This window comes from Hetaerina americana, unplaced genomic scaffold, assembly GCF_022747635.1.
Source record: "Hetaerina americana unplaced genomic scaffold, ioHetAmer1.1.p SCAF_17, whole genome shotgun sequence".
Lineage (NCBI taxonomy): Eukaryota > Metazoa > Arthropoda > Insecta > Odonata > Calopterygidae > Hetaerina > Hetaerina americana.
Window position 1 is genome coordinate 10,654,808 of NW_027286730.1, and position 27,001 is coordinate 10,681,808.

At 37.2% G+C, this 27,001-nt stretch overlaps 1 long non-coding RNA gene across 1 annotated transcript in view; it reads left to right on the plus strand.

The window, feature by feature from the left end:
- LOC139687147 (uncharacterized) overlaps positions 1-27,001 on the plus strand; it is a 330,233-nt gene that overhangs the window by 155,926 nt on the left and 147,306 nt on the right. The window contains exon 2 of the long non-coding RNA XR_011700604.1: positions 5,933-6,029. This is a non-coding gene — a long non-coding RNA (uncharacterized lncRNA). The remainder of the gene's footprint in view (positions 1-5,932; positions 6,030-27,001) is intronic.

Consider the following 27,001-nt stretch of genomic DNA (forward strand, 5'->3'; position numbering starts at 1 on the left):
TTTTTTTGGTCTCGGCTCATTTGGTGAACGCCATTCACTTGCCTGATGTCTGGATTGCGTGTCGTACTCATAAACCCACGTCTCGTCTCCAGTAATGATCCTTTTGATGAATGTGGGATCGGATTCAGCCTCGCAAATCATGTCTTTTGCGACGTCAACACGGTCTCTTTTTTGCATGAAATTGAGGTCTTTTGGCACCAACTTTGCTGCTACACGACGGAAACCCAAATCATTTACCACAATGTCTTGGGCGGATCCATAGGCAATGTTCAAGTCCTCCGCTATTTCTCTGATGGTTAATTTGCGGTTATTGACCAACATTTCTTTTACTTTATCAATTTTTTCACCGACTTTCGATGTCGATGGTCTGCCACTGCGTTCATCATCTTCGATTGACTCACGACCACTTCTGAACCGCTCGTGCCACTGGTAAACGACCGTTTTTTTTAGAGAATCGTTGCCGAAACACTTTTCCAACATTTCCAACGTCCGTGCGCCACTAAATCCGTTTTTTACGCAAAATTTAATACAAGTTCGTTGTTGCAAATTTAAATCCATTTCTGCAATTGTAAAAAATCGCCAACACACACAGAGATAGATGTACTCTTGGCTACGTAACTTTTGCAAATGTCAAGTTATGACACTAAGATTTAAAGGGAATATCAACAACAGATGTACCAATTTAACAAAAAAAACAGAACTCAAATCGGAACGATGGGAGCGCCACACGGTGGTTATTCCGGGAACGTTTTGATCAAGGTAGTATGCATGAGCACTCAAGTAATTTTAAAATCATAAATCAATATTTAAAGTAAAATATTGTTCTTATGTATACACATAACTGATGAAGGATTTTCTAAGGTACTAGCTGAATCGCCAGAGATAATAAATTACTAGTCTCTTATCAGAATCAGACCAGTCACAAATTGACCCTTCTTAATGGCAAGGAAGTTGATTCAATGCTAAATACAAAAAATTATTTTTAGCAGTAATCCATTTAATTTGCCTAAAAGGCGATCCTTGACCAAAGTTTTGCTGTTTTTCTCGAATGGCTGTCTATGATGACACATGGCATATTCCAGAGCTGTTTTACTATACAATGTACGTAGAAAGGCTCAGTGGAGAAAAATAAAATACTTGGTAGCGGTAAATTTCTTTGTTTTTCGCCATTATGATTAGAAATTAATTTACAGGTTTAAATTACGCTGAAGTTAGACTAATTTGAAAAAAATACAGGAATTTGAACTGCGTGATATCTCCAATTGATATTATTTTCCCTAGATTATTTTATGCTAAATTATGCTTGGATTAAAAATAATTCAATTTCAAGAGAGGATAAGTGTTCTTCAAAATTTTATACAAAATGAAGGCATTTTAGCAGTAATTTTTAACATATTTGCTTAGAAATAAAAGCTGAATAAAACAATTTTCACATTTTAAAATTCACCCTGCTTAGTAAGCATTTTAAAGAATATTTTCCAGGATACTAGTTGCTCATCAAATCTGTATTGGAACACTGGAGACACTTGGGAATGCCATCTTCTATCTTAAAGTTTGAAGTGTCGATGCTCTCCTTACATTCCTGTCACGAAACAGCATATTCGTTATCCATCATGGAGATAACAGAAGTTTATCTCATTGAAGCAGAAATATTTAATTGTTTTGCACGAATGAAATATAAAACATATCCTATTTCATAGGTACGCATGTTTTAGAGGTATTTTTGGACTTAACAGCTATCATATATTGAGTTGAACTTTGTTTATCCTATATCATTTTCATTTTCAGCTCTTTATACTTCTTACTACCTTTCATCCACCCAAATAGCTTATTTTAGTTATTTTCTACGTTTGCCTATTGTTCTCGAAACTATAACGCCCTTCATTATATCTCTATTGCTTTTATTACCTTAGTTCCTGTTGTATTACATCTAGCACTTTCCTCTCTTTGCCAACCATACGTAAAAGTTGGTCATTTATCTTCCCTCTAGCCAACTGATGCCCTTGATTCTCCTCGTATCCACATCGTTAAAGTAAATAGTTTAAACTCATCTTGTGCCACAAAACTCATGTCCGCGAGCCATAAACCCTCACATCCATATTATTAATAATAATTTATCTACATATTTGATTGCCATCAATGCTAACCATCAATTACCTCCTTGCACATTATTCTTTTACCAACTCAATTCCTCTTGAAATGTGCCTAATACCACCCTGAATCGCTAACGTTTTCCCTGGTGTCTAAAAGTAGCTAGCTCTAAATTTTACCACTCATTCTAATGTGTGCTAAGCAATAAATTGAAAGTCTCTTGATTTAGAAGTTGACTGTTGCTTGATCATCTACGAATCTCCTTTAAACAGCTTCTAGTTAACTCGTATATCCAACTGAAATCTTTGTCACGTCACTTTTAAAGATGTGTCAAAATATAAATGGTTAAAAGCTAACAAAAAATATCAACCTCTTACTTCCTTGCTCATCTCAATCTCAGCTCCTTGCAATTCTCAATTTGCAACCTTTATCTATTGTGTCTGTTTGAAAAAGGGGTTCCGAATGTCGCCTTGTGATAGAACATAGGTAGTAAAGAGAAAACATACCTGACATATGAAACATTTTTGGTGCCAGCTTTTACCCATGGCAATGACGCAAGTATCCAGTATTGGTTCTTTACAAGCATTGCATTTAATAGTAAACAGTTTATGGTAGTCCTCCCTGCAGTAGGGTTTCCCGTCTCTTTCCATGAAAGTAGCTCCAGACAATTCATTCCCACACTCGGTACAACGAAAGCACTCCTTGTGCCATTTTTTCCCAAGGGCTACAACACAGCTCTGCCTTTCAAAATTAAATATTTTTATTAGTTTTATATGTAAATAAACTGGAATATAAAATATTTTACACTATAAATATTGAAATTACGTCTTTTATTGGTTTATCGCATTCTTCACATTTATGTAAAAACAAATTGTTGTAATCTTCTTCACAGTATGGTTCACCATCATTTTCAAAGAATAAATCACTGGTTATTTGAGCTTGACACTCCTTACATGTAAAATGCTCAGGATGCCACATCTTTGATAAGGCGATAACACCCTGAAAACAATTAATTGTAACTTAGGAGTCTATATAGAAACTTAATAGATCTTTAAAATAAAGGGAAGTGTTTATATAATACGGAACTGTTATCTTTAATTATTGGGAAATGTTATCGGACCTCTTTTAATCCTTCTTAACGTTAACGGCATTAACTCCGAATTCGCTGGTTAGATGCATTTATTTGCCGACTTTGTAGACTCAATGAAATAATTAGGCGTAACCTCACTCACGACCTTCCCAGGGTGAAACATACTCGGGGTTTATCTTCTAAAAGAAGTTACGATTTTTTCGAAGTGTGCTGTGAAAATCTGATGAAAAGGTTGACGATAAATATCTTTCGCTCGTTACAGCTCATTTAGAATATGCTGCTAGCATATGGGATGGTCATGAAGTTGGATTGATAGCCAAATTGGATCGCGTGAAGCGTACAGGAGCTATAGTGGTAAAAATTGGTTATGATAAGCTGAGTATCGTATCAAAATTATTCAAGGAGCTTGGTTGGGAATCGCTCACGGAGAAGTTAAATCAAATATTAAATCTCTTGCGTACAAAAGGAAGGATGCCACTTTAGCAATGATGTTGAAAATGTATAATTAGCCCCATTGTACTACGGTAGATGACATGCCAATAAAATACAAGAGATTAAGTGTAGAACAGGTAGTTTTAAGATTTCATTTTTTCCACAAATAATAAGGAATCAGAATAGCGTTGTCCGATCGCGGTAGGGGTAAAATATTCGGATCGAAATTAGTCTGACGTGTATTCAACCACTTCCACACACCCTAGTGGTAGCTTATAGGGCACTAAAAATACTTTAAAAATACTTCTTGAAGTCAGAAAAATTTTAGAATTGGTTTTAAGATAGAATGTTATTATATGTACATTAATGCTTTTTTTGTTATCAGTAAGGTTTTTAGATTGTATTATATGTTATGAACGGACAATCGCAGATTTTGTCTTTCTACTGTATACATATTACTGTAAAGATGAAACCATGTATTCCACAGATTCAGGCGAGATGTAGTGGAAGTTCGTCATTATGAGAAAAAACGAATTTGCACTTTTCCACGGGTTTGTTGGTAACGTACAACGCGTTTCGGTTAACAGAACCATCGTATTGTACTTGAAGATGGTTCTGCGAACAGAAACGCGTTGTGGGCTCCAAATACACCCGTAGAAAAGTACCAATTTGTTTTTTGTCACAATGAACAATGTGTTAAATACTAGGTTGAGAGCATTGAAGTTTTTAATATATTGCAAATGTTCACTCTCTTTCACTATTCTGTACTGCACATTTGAAATACATATTTTTTAAAACATTTAGTCATTAGCAAATATTTTTACAAATGGTATTTATGTAACATAATCAAATAAAACCACTAGTATCAAACTTTGAAGGTACCTTTCCGGTTATTTCCTGGTTGCATCCTGAACATATCGTCTTAGTCTCATCTTGAGGGTCTGCTTTTTCCTCTGTGGTATCTGGTTTCTCATCAGTGGTCACTACTTTCTCACCAATAGTGCCTTCTTTCTCATTAATGATTTCTGTATTCTCATTCATTTTTATATATGATGAAGAATGTGCCTTTTTAAATATAAATAACTTTGTTTAAGCCATGAATTCAAACTTTTAATTTAAGTTTTTAATTAGTTTTCTATCCTTTTACCTATGATCATTTTGGCTCTTCATTTGTTGATTATTAATATATCCATAGAAACACAACCGAACTGTTACTGCTGTTACTATTGATTTACTTTCCGGTCGTGGATAAATACTTTTCATTTAGAATGGAAATAAGTAAATAGATGCTATTTCAAATGCTCAAAATACACCTAGTTGATTTATATCGGTATAAATAAACAATAAAAACAATTACTAACCCGAATATCAGTTTGATTGGTAAGGTTTAGTTCACCCAATACTAAGCCTAACTGCGCATAAAAATTGCATATTAGGGTTGGGGGATCAGATCCTTTCACTGTACCACATAAGGTTTACCAGGAAGTTGGGTTACACGCTAGCCAGTAGTCTAGCTCTACCCCTGACCTTCCACTTCCTCTATATCGGTATACCTTTTTATATATTACCGCAGACAAACAAACAAACCCATCACCAAAACAATATTTTTTCAATGACATAAATGCAAAATATTTCGAGAAGGCACATTTATCAGACGCATTTCAATTGACATACTGTGCACTACAGTCCTTAGTGGACCCCCTTAGGTGTAGTTGACAAGAAATTAAATAATAGGTGGAGAATTCAATAACATTTTTACAATTCTAGAGAACAAACACAAAAATATTTGAGTTCCAGAAAGTTGCCATAGCTTTTGTAATTGGAAGCTTCAAATCATAAAAATATAAAAAAACGTATAAGCAAGGATTGATAATTTTATTCGAAAATACGAATTCGATATGTAAATTGATTACGGCAAGAGCGTGAATTACATGAAAATTATTCAAAAGGTAATATAATATATCTAGATCCTTTCAGTTGTTAGTTTGCTATGTTTACGGAATATATTTTTTGTGCGAGAGAAATGTATTTCATGAAAATAATGCTATGAAACTGATGCAATTTTTAATTTATATCGTGTAAAATTGAAATCTAAATATCATGACATCGTTGAAGGAATTACAGCTTCTAACAATAAATTCTGTTGAATTTTCATGAATCATTCGTCACGACGTATACGTGTATTCCCTTTCCATGATAGCTGCGGATCAAATGAAACATTTAGTCTTTTGATACTGATGGTCCATGCTGAATATTGTAGTTTGAAAAAATTAAAAATACTGAAGAAGTCTTTTAATGTAAACATTGTCTCCTTTGCAGGATATCTGATTACGTATTCATCAAAATGATCGGCCAAGTCGGGTAGTCACCCGAGGAAGTCTGGCGTCCAGTTAGAAGTGAATTTGACCGTCAAAAGGTAAGTTGGCTTCTCACTTATTTTTGCCTTGATTATATCTAAGCTACATTGGATGAGAAAGAATGTTTTAAAAAACTTCCTAAAATATTCAAGTCAGTAATATTTTAAGTAATAAAATATAATAATCAAAAATATTAAGATATAATATCTTCACGGCTGCTTCATTAAAGAAGAGCGGTAAACACATGCATTTTTACGGTCATGGTGTGTTCAGAATTTATTCGCAACTCACAATTGAAGAAGTGGAATTGTTTACTTGGCCAACGTCTGTGCTCATTTCCAAAAGTAAAGGTCAGTTTTCAAGTCCTTGTAATATTGCACACTCGGAGCTTAGTCATGGTAATAAAGAGCGCTCGGCACATGTTTCTTTCCTGCAGCACACAGCACTCTGATTTAAGAGGACTCGTAAAACTTAACTTTATTCCGAGGACTTGCGAATCAAGTTACAGCTTGAGAAATTTTCCCATATTATGACAAAGTCATTAGAGAATATTAGGATGACACTCCATTAGCACAAAATATGGTGTATTCAAATCATTTATCCCACGTTTAATGCATGTGCTACGTTCGACCATTTGGGTTATTGCACGTATAGTTCTTCAGACTTAGTGTATTTTTAAAATTCTGTAGTGATATCTTAATCCTACAGCGCCTCTTAAAAATAACTATTCCAAAGATGTGCTCATCGTATAGAATTTCCTTTTTGTGAATAGTGCTGTAAAGTAATTACATAATTATGCGCCGAAAACAGTTTGTCGGTAGGTTTGAAATTTTTCCGTTCACATAGCCTTATTGAGTACTTTTTAATCGTAACTTATAAGGATATGATGGAGGTAATTGTAGTTTTATGTAAAAACGTCGGGAAATTCACGGAGATATCAGATATTTAATGGGAGATTTTTGTGGAAAATTGCTATTTTTAATTAATCATGATATTCCACCATATCACGCCTGAAACGTCTCTTTTTATTAATGGGAGATATTATAGTTAAATGCAGATTTATGACAGTTGAACCCAATCACAATTTCCTAGGACCATGCGAATATATGTCTGATGAAGCGTAACATCAGATTCAACAATATACAAAGAGGACAACATGGGTTACAGTAAATAGGAATAAAAAAATAGATGAAGGAATAACGTAAACGGAGGAATGCAAACAAAGATTTGAGTAGGGGAAAGTACAAAAGTATGAAAGAATAAACATAGGAGGAAAATTAATTTGGCGAAGGAATCAAGATGGAGGAGGCGCAATGTGAGCATATGGAGAGTTAACAGAGGCGTGGTGAAATGGGTGAAATGGATAAAAGCATCCAAATGAAAATTCGCCTACCCTATGAGAGATACAGAAGGAAAATTTTAAACACATCCAATCAAAAATACGGGATATGTTGGAAAGCTTTAGAAGAGCTTTACGGTATAGATATTAGGATTGAAATCATTTCTGAGTACCTTTCAACATATATTTTGAGGGATACGGTCATAAAATCAATGTAAAAATAACGGTAAACTGCGAGGAAGGATAAGTCTGGGTTCAATTTAATTTTTTCGAATTGGAGGATGTTTACTAGAGCAGGTAGAGCACTAAGTGAGGAAAATTTTGATGGAGATTGGTCAAAGTAGTCGGAACATAACAAGGTGAATTGTATTGAAAAAGAAGCTAGCACAAAGTGGGTGTTGATGACACGAACCCTGGATATTGATGTTAAGAAAAATTCAGTAAAAACTTCGCATGAGTTTTGTAGAACACGGAAACTTGGTGGTCGAAGCAGGAGGATTGGCGTTCATCGGAGGGTTTTGATGTGTAGGTTAAAAGAAATTTTAAAAGTATTGGACGGAAAGTAAAATAAACAAGCAAGAATTATACATTGCAGTAGAAGAGTTGCTTGGAGACTCAAAGGAGGCAAAAAAAGTCGATGCAGGGTATATTGGTTGGCGTTGGAATTTTAAGCACTGTGATAGAGTGGAGAATGTTATGTAAGCAAGACAGAGGAGGAAAAGAATGTAAATGTTGGACAAAATGAAGGGAGGCAGAAAGCATTCGGTATTGGGCGTTTACTGTACTTAAGAGTGTGTCTTTGCGTCGTTTCTGGCGGGACTTCGATATGTAATGGTGTATATTCGATTCGATATGTAATCTGTGTACCCTACATTGTGAACTGACAATAATAATAATAATCGGAGAAAATTTCAATAACCTCATCTTTTAAGTACATTGAACTGTATTGTACAGCTTGATGTACTTGTTCATAGACTTCACTAAAAATTTCTCAGTTCAGAAACCTTTCATCGTAGATTTTCAATTATTTGAAAGCTGAAGTTTAGTTACAGAGGGAGTCGGATCATTTCTCGAATTATGATGAAGGCACTTATTTTGGGAGTAGCTCTTTAAACAACACATTCCCACTAAATGACCTTCCCACTTCCACTCTCATCTCTTGATGTTTCCTGTATTCATGGACCCAATAATGGGAATCGCCCATGAGTCTTGATGGGTTCGCAAACTTTCCTCTATTTCGTCAGAGTTTCAGATTCAACAGGGCAATGAAAAGTCGTCACACACTATAAGAAGTCAAATTGCCTTAAGAAACCAATTCATTTCAATTATGAGATGGAAATGGGAGGAGAAATCTGATTTAAGGTTCGAATCATTTGATTTCGACTACGTCGCGACGTAATGCGGTCATTTGGCCGAGACAACTCTCATTTCTATTCATTTCTATTAGAGGCATTATCAAAGGATGGAGATCGATCATATGCATTGACTGTAAAAATTAATACAATCTGCATCACATGCCGATTTATTCTTCCCAAAAACGGCCCAATTGAAAAATACTTAATGTAAGCCTTGGGCAATGCCGGAAGTTGAATGCTTTAGAAAAAGATGAAAGATGTAAGAGATAAGTCAATTTTTGAACTAATATATATTGTCGAAAGGATATCGGCAGGGCGATACCAACCAAAGCTGTCGCTTTTTCTGAAAAAGGAGCGTCTCTAAATAATCGTCATATTCCAGCGCAGAATAGTAAGCAAAGTACGAATTACTGCTTAAGAACAGAAAAATTTCGTCTTAAGGTAAGGTCCCTTGAGGGAAACACCTAGAATCATATCAAAAGCCGAATATCCGATCTCATGACAATTTAGAATAATAGAACATGCCTTCTAGGTCTGATGCTTGATGAACCCATGCGACGCTTAATTTCTCTGAGAGATGCATTTTTACGATGCGTACCAATAACTTTTTGATTTATGAGTGATTATGCTTTGGGTATCTTATTGGTTAGATTGCCCGTACATTATTTTACAGAATGCAATTTTCCAAGGGTTTAACTTTGAGGCTGAATTCCCTGCTCTGGGACTTTTCCTATTGATTGCATATTGTACATGGGGTAATCTACCAATTAAAAATAGATTTGGTAGTTCCCTAACCATTATTTTGCCCCAAATTTTGTGTAAGCGTATTATATTAGCTCCTCATTTTTTCCTTCTCTATTTCATGTATCTCATGTCACCTAAAAAGCCATTTATCTCTCTGTCCCTAGCATGCTTACCTAGCTTTCTTTCAAGGCCTTCAACGTTTCAATGCTATCCAATATTTATTCCTACCTATTCCGCCCAATTTGTATTTCTCTTGGCTACCTATTATCTTCTTCTGCCAGTTTCTTCAACTATGCCGTCAGGCTCTTCTCCACCCAATTTATTTTCCCTAGTCTTTTTCATTCATACATCTAAAGAATAATTTATTTAAACTCATACCTTGCAAGACAGACCCTAGTCAAAGAACCGTAAAGTGCAACGGTACATAATTAAGATGATTTTGTTATGTTATGTATTTACGTCTTTACCTAGCGTATTTATATTTATAATTAATTGCCCTTCTTCCAACACCTTTTATATTTTTTCAGTATGTATGAGAAAAATGAGGTACTGGCCATATAACTGCCCACCCCGATTCTGCCTCCACCTCTCTATAAGCCTTGCCATCTGACTCATTCGTAGGTTTCGAATTTTTTGCTCATCCTTCTATTCTATACGAGTATTCCGCTACACTTTTATCTTTCTTGTCCACTTTTAACACCTTCTTAAAATTCACTAATCATTCGTGAGGTTTCTTCAAACTCAAATTTTTCGGATCTGGGGCGAAGTGAGAGTAAAATGATTGATACATTTTGATCTGTTTATTACCTTGAACATCAAGTGCTTGAAATGATGATTCATTTGTAGTTGGAAGAAAGAAATAGTTAAATTGTTAAGCTGGTAGATTGGCGAGCTTTTATGGGACTAATTGCTCAGCAGTGAACTCGGGTGCCGTTAGCGAAAAAGGAAATTTTTGAAAAATTACGAGAAAGTGGCCTACAGTACTATTGAATAAAGATACACACATTTATGATACTTTATCTCTTACACAACTCTTTCCTGAACAAGCGAAGCACAGAGTCCATGAGACTTAACATATTTGAAAAATCCACATGAGATGCAGTGTAAGCCATCTCGTCTATCTAAGTCGGCCAGTCGAGAAAATATGTTATTTGACTCATTTAGCGTTAGATTTACAGAATCCATTCATGTCATAAACGTGAGAAACGCTTTTGATCCCTAATGAGGTCAAACCTGATGTCGAGTGATGAAATCGGAGAAAGATTTTTTTTTAACTCTACTCTGAGAATGAGAGAAAATCTGAAGTGGACACAAATGCGAGAGATTGCACAGTGGTAAAATCATTCATCCCAGAATCAATCATTTATGAGTCTGTTAAGCTGCCGAGGCGTCTTCTTTTGCTGTGAATTTTTAATGGATTTATTTGAACGAAAGTGGCTTAACTGACCAAAGAGCTTGGCCAAAAATGGTGAGACCCGTGTTTGAAAACACTGTGAAATACACGGTGAAATTTCTAACGTGACTCCACGCATTTGAGTTACTTTTACGGAATTTCCCTGAAGTTAAGTTTGAATTCCAATTAAGTAGACAATTGACGTTAGAAGTCATAGAGGATTAGTTAATTAGAGGGAGAGATCCGTTTGTATCCCCAAAGCTACTTTTGAGTGGGGACGAAGCTCTGAATTCGAGGAGTAAAGTGCAATTCTCGAAGTTAACGCAATGACATACTCTTCTACAGGTCTTCCTGTATATGCATTGCACGGACGTACGTGGGGGTGTTTGAGAGAGTGGGTGGGAGGGAGAGAGGTGTTCGGCGAAGGGGGGAGGGTAAGAAGGGTCCGCGGGGGGACGGAAAGTCGACGGAAACTCGTTAACGTCTGCTCGGCCCCAGCAGAAGTTTCAGAGGCTCTTGGCCCGTAGCGTTACTCACGTTGTCTTCTTCACTTCCTCCGTCCGATCTTTCCTCTTTCCGTCTCAATCCCTCTCCCTTACCCACGAACACAACCCCGCTCCGCTTTCAGTACGGCGTCCTCGGAATCGTGGGGTAAATAGTAGGGAAAAGTGAGAAGTCGGAGAGGGTTAAGAGTGGAAAGGGACGGGTTTCTTTGGAGACCGGCCCCCTTTATAAAGCCACCCCCGACGACGTCCAATGTGACTGCTTAGAAAACGCCGTTGGTATATTAGACCTCCTCCACGGCAGGCATGGCATTCATTCCCCTACCACCCCAGCCTCCGCTTCCATTTCTCCCCCCTTTTCCTCCCATCTCCGGTTCATTTGCCGCTTTTCGATGTAATATTCACCCTTTCTCTGTCGAGGGTTCTCCGATATTGCTTTTTAACGGGAAACGGAGTGGAGGAGAGAGGGTATAGGAGGCTCGGGGAACTGAGAGAGAAATGTGGGAAAATGAGTTCATTTCCTGAAAAAATTAGAAGGGTTTTGGGCGGCCTTTCCATCAATCGACCCTACTCGGTGTTTTGGCAACGGGAATCCGGGTGGATGTTTGGTAATATAGTGCCGAGCGGGAAAAAACCTGTCAAAAGTTTTCCCTGAATTGTACGCTTAGTTTTTTCGTAGGGGGAAAAGCGAGCATCGAGAGTACGAGTTGATTATTCATCCAACTAATTTTATACTAGATTGTTGCAATATTACTTAGTAATGAGTTGGGAGAGAGGAAACATTATGTCTACATTAACAATTAAATGCAAAGCGAGCACCTCCAGACTTGAGGTTAACTAATACCTTCAGTTAATAGACGGACTAATTTATTTTCTTTTATTACTTAAAAATATTTTAATCAGCTGTTTTAATTCTCTCGGAAAATAGGTATATTCGCGTGTAATTATTCAACATAAAATTTAAATTACTAATATTCTTATCATGCAGGTTTCTCTTGATGCAGAGCTACGTAGTTTTACGTTGTGTTATGGACTTTTTAAAATGTAACCCGGTTCGTAGCGAGATGTATAAGATAAGATATATTCCCTTATAAGTACATCATTTGAATAGTGATAGAACCAGCATACTAATAATAGAGCCTAAAAAGTTGCCATAGTTGTAAATGAGTAATTTAAGAGTGATTTTTATACGCATTATGATTTTTAACAAATGCTTCTCATCAGTAGGGAATGTGATTTTCCAGAGGGTAGAGCGTTGAACCATTGATCTTAGGACCCTGGTTTGACTTTGGGCACGCTCCGCTTCACTAAACATGTGTATTTTTAGGGTACCAGTTATTCCTTAGAAAGCGTAGGCAGCAAAGGGAAAGGAAATACCTCTACCCTTGTCTATCAAACCAACCTTCGGGTTGTTCTCTCATCTATGGTTCTATCAACTATGGTTTGGTTCTCTTATCAGTAAGGATTTTAGCTTTAAAATTTGTTCTAACCAATCTTAAAGCGTTCTTTCTGGAATGTATGCCCGGAATGCGAAAATAACCGACACTTGAAACAATAGGAAATGGAAAGAAAATGGTGAAAATTCTTACGTAATAGCAAGAATAGCTATTGATGATTTTTAATCTTTAATAGGGAGTAGTTCTATAAAAACTTTATTAAACTGTTCAAAGGAATTATTTCCCAGGCACGTAACTTTGATTCAAGATGGTAATGGTTCGATGGATAATGTCGCTTTCGAAGAAGAAATAGTTTATGTAGTCGCTAATTGATCCTAGATCAAGATGAAGATATCAACCACGTTCTTCTTCAAATCCCTCAACCGGAGGTTGAAAGGAGGAGATAACATGGGAAAAATAAACATTATCTTTATATATGTTATATTTATATTTTATACTCGTATACTTCACATATTACGAAAATAATTTTTTGCAGGATTAGCATTCCTTTTAATTTCATTTTACAGAAAAGACTGGAAAGGGAATATTCTAACGATAGGAAGTAGCAACGTCAGGCTTGTGATGGTCCCGTTGGAGGAAAGGGAGTGAGCCAGTGCCTGATGGCCTGGTGCATTCCGAATGCCGGCATTGCACAGGTGACGAAGGCGATCGGAGCGGCGGCTGCGGGAACGAAGTGCTCTCTCCTGCCATTCGTAGCTCACGCTGGCGTCAACGATGCCATGACTCGAGGAAACGAGGAGATCCGAGAAAGTGCATTCCTTCGGGGAATCGAACTTTGATGTGAAGGGGCTAAGTGGAACCAAAGGGGTTCATGTAACGGTCGCGATCTGCAGCCTTGTCCCGAGGATTGATCGTGGACCTCTGGTTTGGAGCCGAGTGGAAGGCCTAAATCAGAGGTGGCGTCATTTCTTCAGGGTATTGAGGGTCTTCTTCGTTCACCTTCAGCCGGTAATTCCTGATGGTGCGGGAACCCTTGCAACCTCTTTGGTGTTTATTGCAATTATGTGTAGTGGGCACAATAATTGAGCCCTGTACGGATATTTTTTATTATAGTGTATGGTAAATATGTGGACAAGCTAACAAAAAAATGGGATCCTCACGAAGTTGGATTGATTACCGAATTGGATCACGTGCAGTGTAGAAAAGCTAGATTTTTAAAACGTTGTTATGACAAACTTGGTAACGTATCCAAAATATTAGAGGAGTTGGCAGGGAATCGCTCGCGGTGCGAAGGTTAAATTACAGATTAAAACTCTTGCACAAATTGCAAGGACGTCTCTTTAGCAGTGATGTCGAAAATTTATTGCTACTCCCAACGCACAACGGTAAGTGAGATCATGTTGAATAAAATTAGAGAGATAAAGTGATTATCTAGCACAAATGCCAAGAAATAATTCCGGAAAGCATTGATCAAATTCAAAAGGAAAAAATTGGCTGAAAATTTAAAATGGTATTAAAAAACAATTTTGTCAGATATCAATGAGGTTTAAGGAAATACGTCCACAGTTAATTGGCTAAAAAAATTGATGAAGACGAAAAAGTAAACAGCAGTTTAGAAGATGTCAACTTATTGAATTCCCTCTTCTAAATCGTTTCCGCTAATACCTCACCGATTGTCACATATGGCTCAACAGAAAATGATTTCCTCCAACTGATACCCAAAATTGGAATTTCACACAAGGAAATACGTGAAGAAAGTTAGCTGATTAGTTAATATATTTATATATATATAGATAAAAGTTAGCTGAAACATTTACCCCAGCCAATCCTCCAGGTTCGATCAAATGCCGGGCAGTGTGTTTAAAAAACTAGCTTCGAAAATTGCGCCGTATCTATAAATCATGTTTTAAAAGCCTCTAATAGATTAAAAGATTCCCGATCACTTGAAAATGGCTTAAGTAACTCCTGTCAGTAGTGCATCAAACTTATTTCAGGAACTAGTTATATTGTTTTATTTTATGAACATAGTACCCTGCAAGCCACCGTTAGGGTTTGTGGCAGGGGGTGATTGGGCACCGTGCTACCTTTGGTAGACTACATTTAGGCATGGGAATCACCCACGGCGCTAAGGCTAAATTGCAGATTAAATCTCTAGCATAAATTGGGAGAATGCCTCAAAAGCGCTGCTTGTAAAAATGTGTTAATAGATCCATTGTACTTCATTAGGAGAGATCATACAAAGAAAATTAGAAAGATTAAGTGTCGAACAGATAAATTTTAGATACCATTTTAGTAGTAGAACATATTTGTTCTGTAATCATTCGCTGCCGCACACAATAGCGGTGAATTGCAGGAGGGCATGTAATAATAATAATAATCATTTAATCACTACTGGATTTAACAAGTGACTCTTATCCACTGTTGAGTTCTCATTAAGTAGTTCCAAACCATGAGGTAGTTACTTGCATAACTATTACAACCTTGATATTTTAATTCAATTGACAACCAGGAGAGGGAGGAAATATCTTAAAAAATACTTGATATTCGCATTGTTTTCATCTATATATCTCCCTCTGGAGGGTATTACGGCCAATATAATTAAATCATGATAAATAAACACATATTCGTATTCATTCGCGGGGTGCTTTTCCAACGAAAATTTAGCCCTCCATTTTGTGAATGTAAAAGTCCTTTATTCGCATCTCAGAATCAAGCCGTAGGTTTAAGCGAAAGAGAGTCGAAAGCTGTGACTCAAGCGGCGAAGGAAGGTGTTCCCCTTCATGACTGGCGGCGACAGCACTGTTATAAGCCTCTCTCCTTCGGCCCTCGTCGCTTGCAGCGGAAACTACGAATTTACAAAGACGACGAGAGCTTCCATTCCGGTTTTGCTTTGTGTCACTTCCAACTCACTCTCACCACCGGGGCAACAAGGTAAGACAACTACATTTGTCGTTTACGGGGACTCCAATTAAGCTCAATCACTCCAGCCTACCGGGGAGTTCCTCCGCGGGATTTTGGGTGGCGGGTTTGCAATTGAACGGAATATTGCTTAGTGGGTGGAGGGTCTCAACGGGAGCTTATCGGTACCTTAACCTTTCCCTGTGAATAAGCAGTTAATTTCTCATTCAAGAGATTACACGCATTCATCAACGAATTTTTCCATCATATGAGCAGAGAAGTATAGCTTACTTATATTGCCCTGTTATTATTACTTACTTGCATGTAGCGTTAGTAATAATTATTTAAATTATTTTAATAATTTAATAAAAAAGAAATAACTTACATTAAAGAAAAACTTAATTTTTGATATTGCATGGGGTGTGATCATCCCTAGTCACACACATTTGCTGTAGCTCGCAGGACACCATTTAAATGGTTAGATGGAAGGATCAAGATAACAGAGAAATCTTTAGTTTTATTTATTACTCTGCGAGCCACCACTAGGGTGTGATTACACACCCTACACCCCGTGACCCAAAACACCTTTCCCTACTAGCACGGTCGGACAAATGTTATTTTATTCATTTGGAACAAGATAAGCGCCCGTAGGGTGGTGTTCCATAATCATTGATGTAAGAGGTAGATAGCTAGGTGCTAGTAGCTAGTGGTAGTTAGATCGATTGCCGAATTGAATCAAGTAAACTAGATTTGTAAAACGTTGTTATGAACAGCTGAGTAACGTATCAAAACTATTAGAGGAGTTAGTTTGGGAATCACTCACGGAGCGAAGGTTAAATTACATGTTAGACCTCATGCATAAATTGGAAGGATATCTCTTTAGCATTCAGGTTGAAAATATATTATTGATCCCGCTGTACTACAGTTGGAGAGATCACATTTACCTACATCTACCTGTATGTATCTGAATATACAGCGTTCGTCCGGAAAATAAGTGTACTGACTCCTGGGCTGGGCGCGCCCAGCACCGCTCTGACGGGCTGCGATTGGAGGGGGGTATGTTGGCAAGCGACGCTGAAAAAGGCAGTCGGCTCTGAGCTGTGGTGTAGTGAGGAGCTCTGTTAACGCGAACCTCCACGCTCGACCCACGTCACGGAACGCGTTTTTGGAGCAGCGTTATTCCATCAAATTTGCAGTAAAGCTTGGGAAACCGTCTACCAAAACTGTCGGTATGATTAACCAGGCTTACGGGGAGTCAGCCATGTCCAGAAACATGATCTTTCGGTGGCACAAGATGTTCGTGGAGGGCAGAGAAGAGGTCGACGACGAGTCTTCGAGAGGTTCCCGATGATGCCTTCGCGGGAGCGTTCCAGGAATGGGAACGCCGCTGGAACAAATATCGACTCACAAGGGTCCTATTTTGAGGAATATTAGCTTAAGATATGTAAAAGTGTAATAAATTTTTTTTCCTGAGCTCAGTACACTTATTTTCCGGACGAACCCTGTATGACCTATTGTTTTGGTTCATTATTAACCCCTTTGTTCGCCTAACAGGTTTGTTGGGCGAATTATCCCTTGTATTGAATTGCGTATTCCTCTAGCATATATTCAAGTTTGCATATTATTTGATAGTTTCGACAAATATTTTAACTTTTCTATTTTTCTCCCATTTTCTCCCTTATCACTCATCATTCCCACCTGGTGCTTGCACCCACTGCCACACACCTTTTTGGTGAATCGCGGGGTATTTATGGTGACTTCGATGTATCTATATGATACCCTGTTTGCCACCGCTACCGATGTGTGGCAGGACAGGTATGAGACATCAAAGATTAAGATATTCTTTATTTTTAGGTGCAATACATTAATAATGTAGATCATGATACGTACAAGTCCGTGCACTACGGTATCTAAGTGAGTTTTACTTCTCAACGCATACGAAAGAAGCCGCTAGTAACAATAAGAACAATGACTAGAGCTGAAGGAGATAAAGAAAACTTACTAGGCTACTAAGAATAAAATAAGATAATAAAACTCCCCACCCCCTTTATTGTGGTCAAATACAGTTATTTTTGTCCTTATCATTCGTGGGAAAAAAAATTTCCATCTATCTGTCCTAGGCTTTTTTTTAACTACTTTTGAATTTTCAACTGTTTTTATAGTATGATCTTAGAGTTTAAAAATTAACGGTGTTCAAGATAATCGCGGTTTTGAATATTAGGCAAATTTTTATTTGGATCGTACACTATTTACTTCGCTACCCTCAGTACCGTTTAATTAATGGTATTGTACAAATTAAAGTAGATTTTGACGGACTCAGGGAGTGTCTCCACAAAATTTCTAAGTTTCTCATAACAAGACATAACGAGGTATTCTTTCCTACAATAAACCGTTACATTTTCCCATCCTTACCGCCTCCCTTAATCCCGTTAAACGCATTTATTCTTGTCCTCTCCAACCGTTCTAACCCGGCTGTATGTTTCCAAATGCTCGTGTGTCTGAAAACTATCAGTTAAGATCAATATTAGAAAATATTTAATAAATGATTAATTATATGGGAAATTTGAGGTTAGGAAAACTGTTGTCATAGGTCTAACCACATGGTAATACTAACGTAATTCCACGAGCTATTAGTATCACTACGTAAGTCTCTGGCGGAGGGAGGCAATTAACATCAATTCGGGAGCAATAGAATTCTAAGCTGCTCTAAGGATTCTCAATCAGCTGATTGAGAATCCTTAGAGCATTGATTTTGATGCACTGCTCGAAACATTTCCACCGGGAGAGCTCGTCACTCGTGACGCGGGGGATTACCGAATTTGCGGTGGCTGTGTAGCTGGAACCCTTATCAAGGAGTCGAAGGAGCGTGACAACACTGGCGCCCGGGCCAATTGCGATTGCATCACTCTGCGCGGTGTAAAGAGGTCGCTCTCCCCCTTTGACAGCTCTCTACCACCGTGATGCATTCACACGCGACGAATCGACGCTTCCGGAGCCCGGACCGCTCGTAGTTCGCCACTCCGACGTCGAAACCGTCTCTTCCTTTTTCCCGTTCTCTCTCTCTAGTGAAAGTGAATCGAGGCAGGGGAAAGTTGGGTTGGAATCATCACACCCGTCCGTTTTTTCCTCTGAAACTAACCCATACACCCACGATAGGAAGATTAAAGGGTAAATAACAAAAGAAATTAACAAAACACTTTCCCGAGTGGGGAGCTCGGTCTGACGCCAAACCAACGGGGCTCCACAGTTGATGATTGCTTTCGATGCATTGTGAAAAACGACTGAGAGTCCATTGGTTGATGATGCAGCACTTCAGCTGAAATTTGTTTTTGCAGTATCTTTTTTTCAAAAACCGTCCCCACAAGGGACATCAGGTGGCGGTTTGCAGAATGTTAGAGCTTTCGTTTTGTTTCCAACATCCTTTTTTCCTCGCGCCATGAAATTACAGAAAACTTAATAATGAAAAAGAATTTTGGAGGAAGATATAAACCAATCGTAAATATATGCTATAAATATTGATAATTTGCTGCTTTACCTTAAGGTCTTACCATATTGTCTACAGTGAGACCTTTTTACAGAGAATATGAAAACTACCATTAGATTTCGTGTCTAACAATTGAAGATTATGCCCCACATAATTTTTTTCTGTTAAAATTTATTCCCGTTGGATGCTCAGAACGAAGGACCGGATGCTCAAAAATGGGAACGTAATTTTATATGACAAAAACTAGTTGGTTGTTATTAAATATTAACTATGTTAGTTGTTATGTAAAACTTTCGAGCTGCACTAAAAAGATCAGAGAGTAGCAGTTTAACTAAATATAAATAGTTTTATTTTCGAAAATCAGGATTTTCAAAATCCCTGAATATGCGTTCCTGAAAATTACTTCTTTGTTCTTAAGGGCAGGTTGATCTTTAATATTCTATCCAACTTACGTTTCCACGTTCCTTATCTTTCGATGCCTTATTTTTGGTTGCCTTTTCTTTATAAAGCGAAATTCACAGTCAAACTTAACACTTTGGTAAATTTTTCGCTATCAGTATTTCATGTATAAAACTTTAACGGCAATATCAACAATAAAACAAATCATATCACGACCCAGGTTTCTACACACCTGAAGGTGATGATCATTGGAGCCCAGGTCGTGAGTTGTGTATTATATTTTTTACAGTATGGAATCATTTTATGCCGATAAAATATTAAGATTCATAGGAATTTCAAGAATATTTTCCACAGATATTTAAAAAAATGTACTAAGCGTCTCATTATGCTATGACTATCCCTTTTGCACCACAATTCCCAGTTAAGTCTCCCCAACAACATTGCTACAAATCTTGTATGACCTGAATGCAATGAGTGAGGAGTTAATGTTTATTCAAAAACTTCGATTAATAAAGTGTAACATTTTTGGCTCTCTGTTTTACTTCATACTTTCAAGAAATAATAGAAACGATTGCAAGAGTCTGAATTTAAATGTTTTCACGTACAAACGGTCTAACGTAAATAATAATTTATATGTAACTACAGATGTGTTTATGTATTGTGAATCCAGCATTGAGTAGAGGTGAAATGAAGAGGTATCCGGATTATTCCAAAATCTGCCTGAAATACTTGTAGACACTATTAACCGGTGTAGAATCCTTAAATATAAAAGTTTAATCCAATGGAAATTAATACTTCCAACATTGGACGAACTGTAAGTGCTGTCTGTCTTCAGATAACAGATTAAACTAGTAATGAGCCAATATAGAGAAAAAAGAAGAAAAGGATAATATGGAGTTCAATTAGAAAATAGCAAACTAAAATTGATTCGGCATGCGTTGAGATATTTAGGATAGGATGTTGGCAGAGTTAACAAAAGGGAAGGTCACTGGAGGAAGGTTCATGGAACCAATTCCTACACCAAATGATGAAGAGTGTAGGACGGAACAACTTATGAGACTAGAAATTAGGGAAAAAATGGACGCCTGCTATCAGTCGACCGATATTAAGGAAAAATAAGTTTTTAATGATAGTGTTAGTTTATTGTAGTTCTGCCAAAATAATATTGGCATTTTACAAATGAAATCACCCCGTTGGAACCGTCCATTCTCATTAAAACCGTCCTCATATAAATAAAAAAGTATAGTGGAGTATTACTGGCAAATCTTGCAATAATCCAAACATATATGGTGAAGCGAATCCTAAGCCAAGCTCTTTAAAACCATTCCCTTTTCTCCTTGAAATTGCAGGGATTATGAATGAAGGATGGCAATCATATGTATTAAGCAAGAGACTTGAGAAAAGAGCCAAGCACCGAAGTGAGCATTCGTTTGCTTAGGTCCATTCGTTTTGCTAGACTTTGACCTCGGTCAACCTTCGTTCCTCCCCCGAGGGGAATTTACAGCGAGACATTTCCATTTCGAGTCCCAGTCGCCATTCTACCTCGAGTTTCCCCCCAACTCCCGATCACGGTTGTCCTGGGACCTAATGTAAGCAGCGGGCGGGAATAGGAATGCCCTAACCTCAATCCAAATACCTCCCCCCCCCCCCGTTAGCCCACTCTGAACGGCCATTCAAATTGCTTGTGTCCCTCCGACGCCAAGCTAATAAACAATGCCCCCACCCCCTTGAACTCCTGTAGCTCGGATTGAACAAGCGGCAAAAGGCCCGCTTCGTATTAAATACCACCGTTTTACGTTTTTTCTCGAAATGGTGTTCCGAATTTCCCACGCGCAGTGATTCACATCACGCCGGAAGGCCATTGCGTTCAAGGAATTTGAAAAGCAAAGTTTATGTTAGAGTACGTCTGAGGAGCCATTTAAATTTAAACGGATAGTCGTTAAATTTCATCACCTTCCGCAAACATCGGTTGTATGTGTATTAAAATTTAATTCTGAATGATACTATGTTTATCATCATTCAACAACTCAGTTTGAATTTGACAATTTGCTCTAAAAAAATAATAATTTAAATCGACCTTTATATTTGTCTGTCGTGTAACTTTTTTCATTACCCTGCCAATGTGGTCCCAATTGAATTGCTGAGATAAACTGATGTTTTTATTAAAGCAGGTTATACCGTTATGCAAGAACTGTATAGTAAAGAACTCAGACCAACACAGTTAGACATTGAAAAAGAAAATGACGTAGAGGAAGACAGCTTAGGTCCAGGTATACTAGACAATGAGATAGAAAGGGCATTAAGGGAGATGAAACTAAATAAGGCCGTGGGGGTAGATAATATTCCCGTGGAACTTTTAAAATGCTTAGGAAAATATGGGAGGAAGAGGCTATATGGGCTGATCCGTAGCATTTATGAGGAGGGAATCTGGCCGGAAGACTTTGTGAGAGCAGTTTTAGTTCCGATTCCGAAAAAGGTAAAGGCCACGTCATGTGAGGACTATAGGACAATTAGTTTGATATCCCACGCAGCTAAAGTTGTTCTCAGGATCATAAACAAACGGATAGAGAGTAGGGCAAATGATTACTTAGGGGATGATCAGTTTGGGTTTAGGAAGGGGAGAGGTACGCGTGATGCCATTGCAGTAATGAGGTTATTAATCGAGAGGAATATAGAACACAACCAGGAGGTATTTGCCTGTTTCGTAGATTTCGAAAAAGCGTTTGATAGAGTGAATTGGGAAAAACTAATGAGTATATTGCAGAAAATAGGAATAGATTGGAGGGAAAGGAGGCTAATCCGCAACCTGTACATGTCTCAGACTGCTCAGGTGAGGGTGGGAAACGGGGAGTCAGGATGGGCAGTGTTAGGAAGGGGTGTAAGGCAGGGTTGCCCATTATCACCGTTGCTGTTCAACCTGTACGCAGAAGAAATGTTCAAAGAGGCATGGGAAGAACTCGAGGTAGGAATGAAAGTGGGCGGGGAATTCGTAAAATCAGTTAGGTTTGCTGATGACCAAGCTTTAGTTTGTCAGTCAGCCAAGGGGCTGCAAGCATTGCTTAGTGAATTGGAAATTCAGTGCGACAGGTATGGGATGAGAATCAATATTAATAAAACAAAGGTTATGCGATTTTCTAGAAAGAAAAAGGGCAAGCTTAACATTAAAATAGGAGGGCAAAAACTAGAGCAGGTAGAACAGTTTACGTATCTCGGTAGTGTTTTGGACCAACACGGTCAAAGTAGTAGGGACGTAAGGAGAAGAATTGCGCTAGGCAAAGAGGCTTTCACGAGGAGGAGGGAGTTGATGACGGGGACTTTGAGTAAGGATGTTAAGAAAAGACTCGTAAAAACTTTGATATGGAGCGTAGCTATGTACGGCGCGGAAACGTGGTCATTGAAGCAGGAGGATAGACGTAGACTGGAGGCTTTTGAAATGTGGGTGTGGAGAAGAATGGAGAAGGTGAAATGGACAGAGAAGAAAACAAATGAGGAAGTACTTGGTATGGTGGGCGAAGAGAGGGGTTTGTTGGGAGCAATCCTATGGAGGCAGGAAAAGTGGATGAAGGGGGTGTTGACCGGCAGTGGGATGTTGAAGACTGTGATAGAGGGTAGAATGTTGGGCAAAAGAGGAAAGGGAAGGAACAGGATAGGGATGTTTGACGGGATGAAGGGAAGAAGAAAGTACTCAGAGATGAAGAGGGACCTGGTGTAGAGTAGAATTTAGGGTTGTGTTTTGTTAGTAGTCACAAAATATTTGTTTGGTAGTTGTGTCCATCGAAAAACCTACCTTAACCGGTAGATAACCTTAAAAAAAAAAAAATACCGTTATGCACTCTCCAGCAATAAGGTGATGATGTAGCTGATCTTCGAGTGCCATTGATAATGGAAACTGGCATGTAATATGTGTCAATTCCATTTGATATTTCATGATAAATAAAATAAATAATGGTGCAAATAAGGAAAAAGTTCGAAGTACTCTTTGTATGCGTACCTTCTGAAATTTGTGAAGAGTAGAGATAATTCTAAATTATATTTGGCGGATGTATGTGTGGGGGAACCTTATTTGTTAACTTTGATCTATTTTAGAGTACAAATGTAGAGTACAAATGTAGAGTACAAATTGGACAGCTCTAATCTAAATCAGCCTAGGCCATATTATTTCATTAAATCATACACTTCTGTGAAATCTTTATGTTTCATTAATGTTATGCTTAAGAGGTTTAATCAATGTAAACTTGTTTGGTGTTCTTTTTGGGGATTCAAAAATTAAAATATACCCTCACTTTTACGGTCATAGTATCATTGATGGTAACTTATGCAGTTTCAAGTTTTTGTTCTTAATTCCTATCAAATATATATACGATTAATCACAAACGAGCGACTGTACCAAAACCTAGTGGATGGAGTATTCGGCTACTGAAAAATGAGTGTAGGTATCATATTCGGTTTTTAACCATGAAAAATTAGTCTTAAATAAGATGTGTCATTTTAGAGAAGCTAGAGGAAATTTTTCGAAAAGCGAATTATGCCGGACGAAAAGATCTGGTGTCCCACTCTTTAGTTGCGAATTCCACGCGATAACAATTCTAACTTCGTCGATCTCCACCCTTTGGGATGTAGATTTAGGTTAGTAGAAGGATTTTATGTGGGATTTGTGCAGAGTCACCATCACGATATAACATAGTTAACTTCTCCACTTAAATTGAAGGACTTTGAAATACTTTTAGAAAATACGAGGAGATAAATAATGGCTTGGTGTGATGCAATCGATTAGGGCGTAATTTTTATCAGTTCTTTAAAGTGTACGTAAACCTTATAGGGTCACGACATTATGCATAAACTTCCTCAGATCGGCACAATCATTATAAAATCTCCATTCAAATATATAAGAATGAATATTCTGTTTATTCATTAGCTAGCATTATTTTTATTAAGAATGTAAAACCAGAATAAAAAATAATGTAAAAGGTGGGAGTACTAAATGCAAAAATCTTTTTTGCAATTGTGTAAAATTTCATAACAACTTCATAGAGAATACTATTCCATTTAAATTATTTTTCGAAACTTTTTTATATATTCTACGTTCTAATATCAATAAGAGATTCTGACGATCAGTCCGTTTATAATACTACATGCAATCACTTTATCTTTAATATTATCAACGAGGATGGAGCTCATTCAAAAGAAATTTAATTTGCTTCTCGGATGCGAAAATTCCTAACAAAATTGAAATAAATTGCTTAAAATTTAACTTTTCTGCGGTATTTTGATTGAGATTACTAAAGCTAAATAACCATAATTTTCCTTGCATTCTGTAAACTAAATTGATCAAATCTAAGTCCCTTAATCGGTTGTATGTCATTGATCTGACTTAGCTGTTTCGTTGGAAAATCAGGTTGAATGTTCTCAGATTAATTGCCTTGTTATCGCTACCTCTCTTGTGATACTCCCTGCGTGATAAACGACTATCACTTGGAATACAAATATAAATTAAATTGTTCTCATTCTGATAAGGATGCAAACAATCCATCAACTCTAAGAATTCAACAGTTGTCTCGTGATTCTCCATCCTAAGTCGAAACCTTACCAGAGATGAAGATGGTCCAGGAAACGATATGAATTGAATTCCTGGTTGACCTAAAAATGCTTTACCTTGAGAATGCCATTAAAACTGACTGTTGAGATTTTATAGCACATATTGATGGATTTATCATACCAAACACTATGAAAAATGCAAAGCGTTAGTACCCTTTATAGCATAGATTTGATCATTTAACTCGAAAGCGTCACATGATATTTAATCAGTAAAATAAAGTATGATACGGATTAAAATTGCAATAAGTAATACTATATATTGTAATGGTAACTATAAAATGAAAAAATAGAATAATCGCCATTATTTGCATTGTGCTTAGTTAATATTGAACTGAGAAACGATCAATGGGAATTATTGACACTACCCTCTAATTTGGCAACAAATATGAATCAACTATGTATCTTTAATTATTTTGGAATTATTACTTTACGTACGAGTACAATGATTAAAACAGAATACTTAGCGTAGAATTTGGTACACCAATATCTCAGATCAATTTTAGGCTCCAGGGTTTGAGGTATAAAAATTCATGCCAGTATATCATCTACTAAACCAACCGGAGTTAATTATCTGGATCTCTGAAAAGATAAAATATGAAAACACATGATTATATAGTGTAGTTTTCATTAAAATTTGAAATAATGGTGAAACTCAAGTTGAGCTGATGGTCTTTTTATAAATAGTTAACTGAGGTGTATGTGCTCCGAAATATAGCTCTGTAACCGATGGGATAGTTCAATTATTCATTGTTGTGTTTTCATTACTTCATGTTTCAAAAATTAAGATAATAATATGAACGTAAAATTGCGAACAAAATTGGCCACTTGTGTGCTTGAAAGGCGTGGGTTATTGAAGGCTCTTGCTTGCTGCAGTTTAGACTCTAGAGCGTTCATTTTTCCACAAATACCAAAACAATAGCCGTGACCAAGATAATTGGGCCAAGGTAGCCGTCCGCGCACGACCTTAAATTTTAACGAGAATATACAAAGACATCATAAGACCGTGGCCTTTAGCCCAAGCACGTATCCCAAGTAATATTCGTGCAAAGGATTAGGTGCGAATTCGGAAGAATGCTCTTCAGTGCGTCATTCGGGTGTCAGAGCCTAGGACTAGAAGAAACATGCTTTAGGCAGGGATTATATTTTCAGATGGGACATCTGAAAAGGTCAGCGTTTTCGGAAAATATTATTCCAAGCCTCGACTCCATTCTTTGCCTGATACTTGTTGCGAAAAAAATTGTAAATAAATCGAAAACTAACAGGCATATAGTATGGATTTTTTTGGCATAAGAATTGTTTAGAGCCGAGTAAATTTGTGAATTTTACTTAGGTAAAACAGTAGAAGATAGTTTTTGTACCGAAGTGTGATATTTATGAAAGCAGCGGGTCAAAGAGTAGCAGGTGAGAGAAAGAGAGATGAGGACTAACTGAGGAGAAGAAAGTGCATGGTTAGAGTTAACACCTTTCGTAATTAATAACTGAATATACCAGTAATGTTACCTATAAGATGACATTATTGCTTAATTTTTATTACAATTTCCCTTATACTTTTTTAAATGTTGGCGGAATTTTTTTCAATTAGAAATATGAATTAGCGAAATACAAAGCATCAAGTACTTAAAAAATTGAAGATCATTAGCCGTGGCACACAAATCTCCGATTGTCTACAAAATTATCGTTCGATTTCTCGTACTTGATGGTGTTAATGTAAATAACACATTTTCTCAGTGAGTGAAAATATTATGTAAGGAGACTGATCTCTTCTTTGATCAGCATTTTGAATCGGATATAAAATCGGGAGTAGTTTGATGAACAGTTTTCGAAATCTTCAGGTTTGGACACTGTTTGTATGGTAAACGAAGGTAAAACTCTATCATATTTATTCTACCATTAATTGATTTTAAATCGGTTGAAAATAATTATT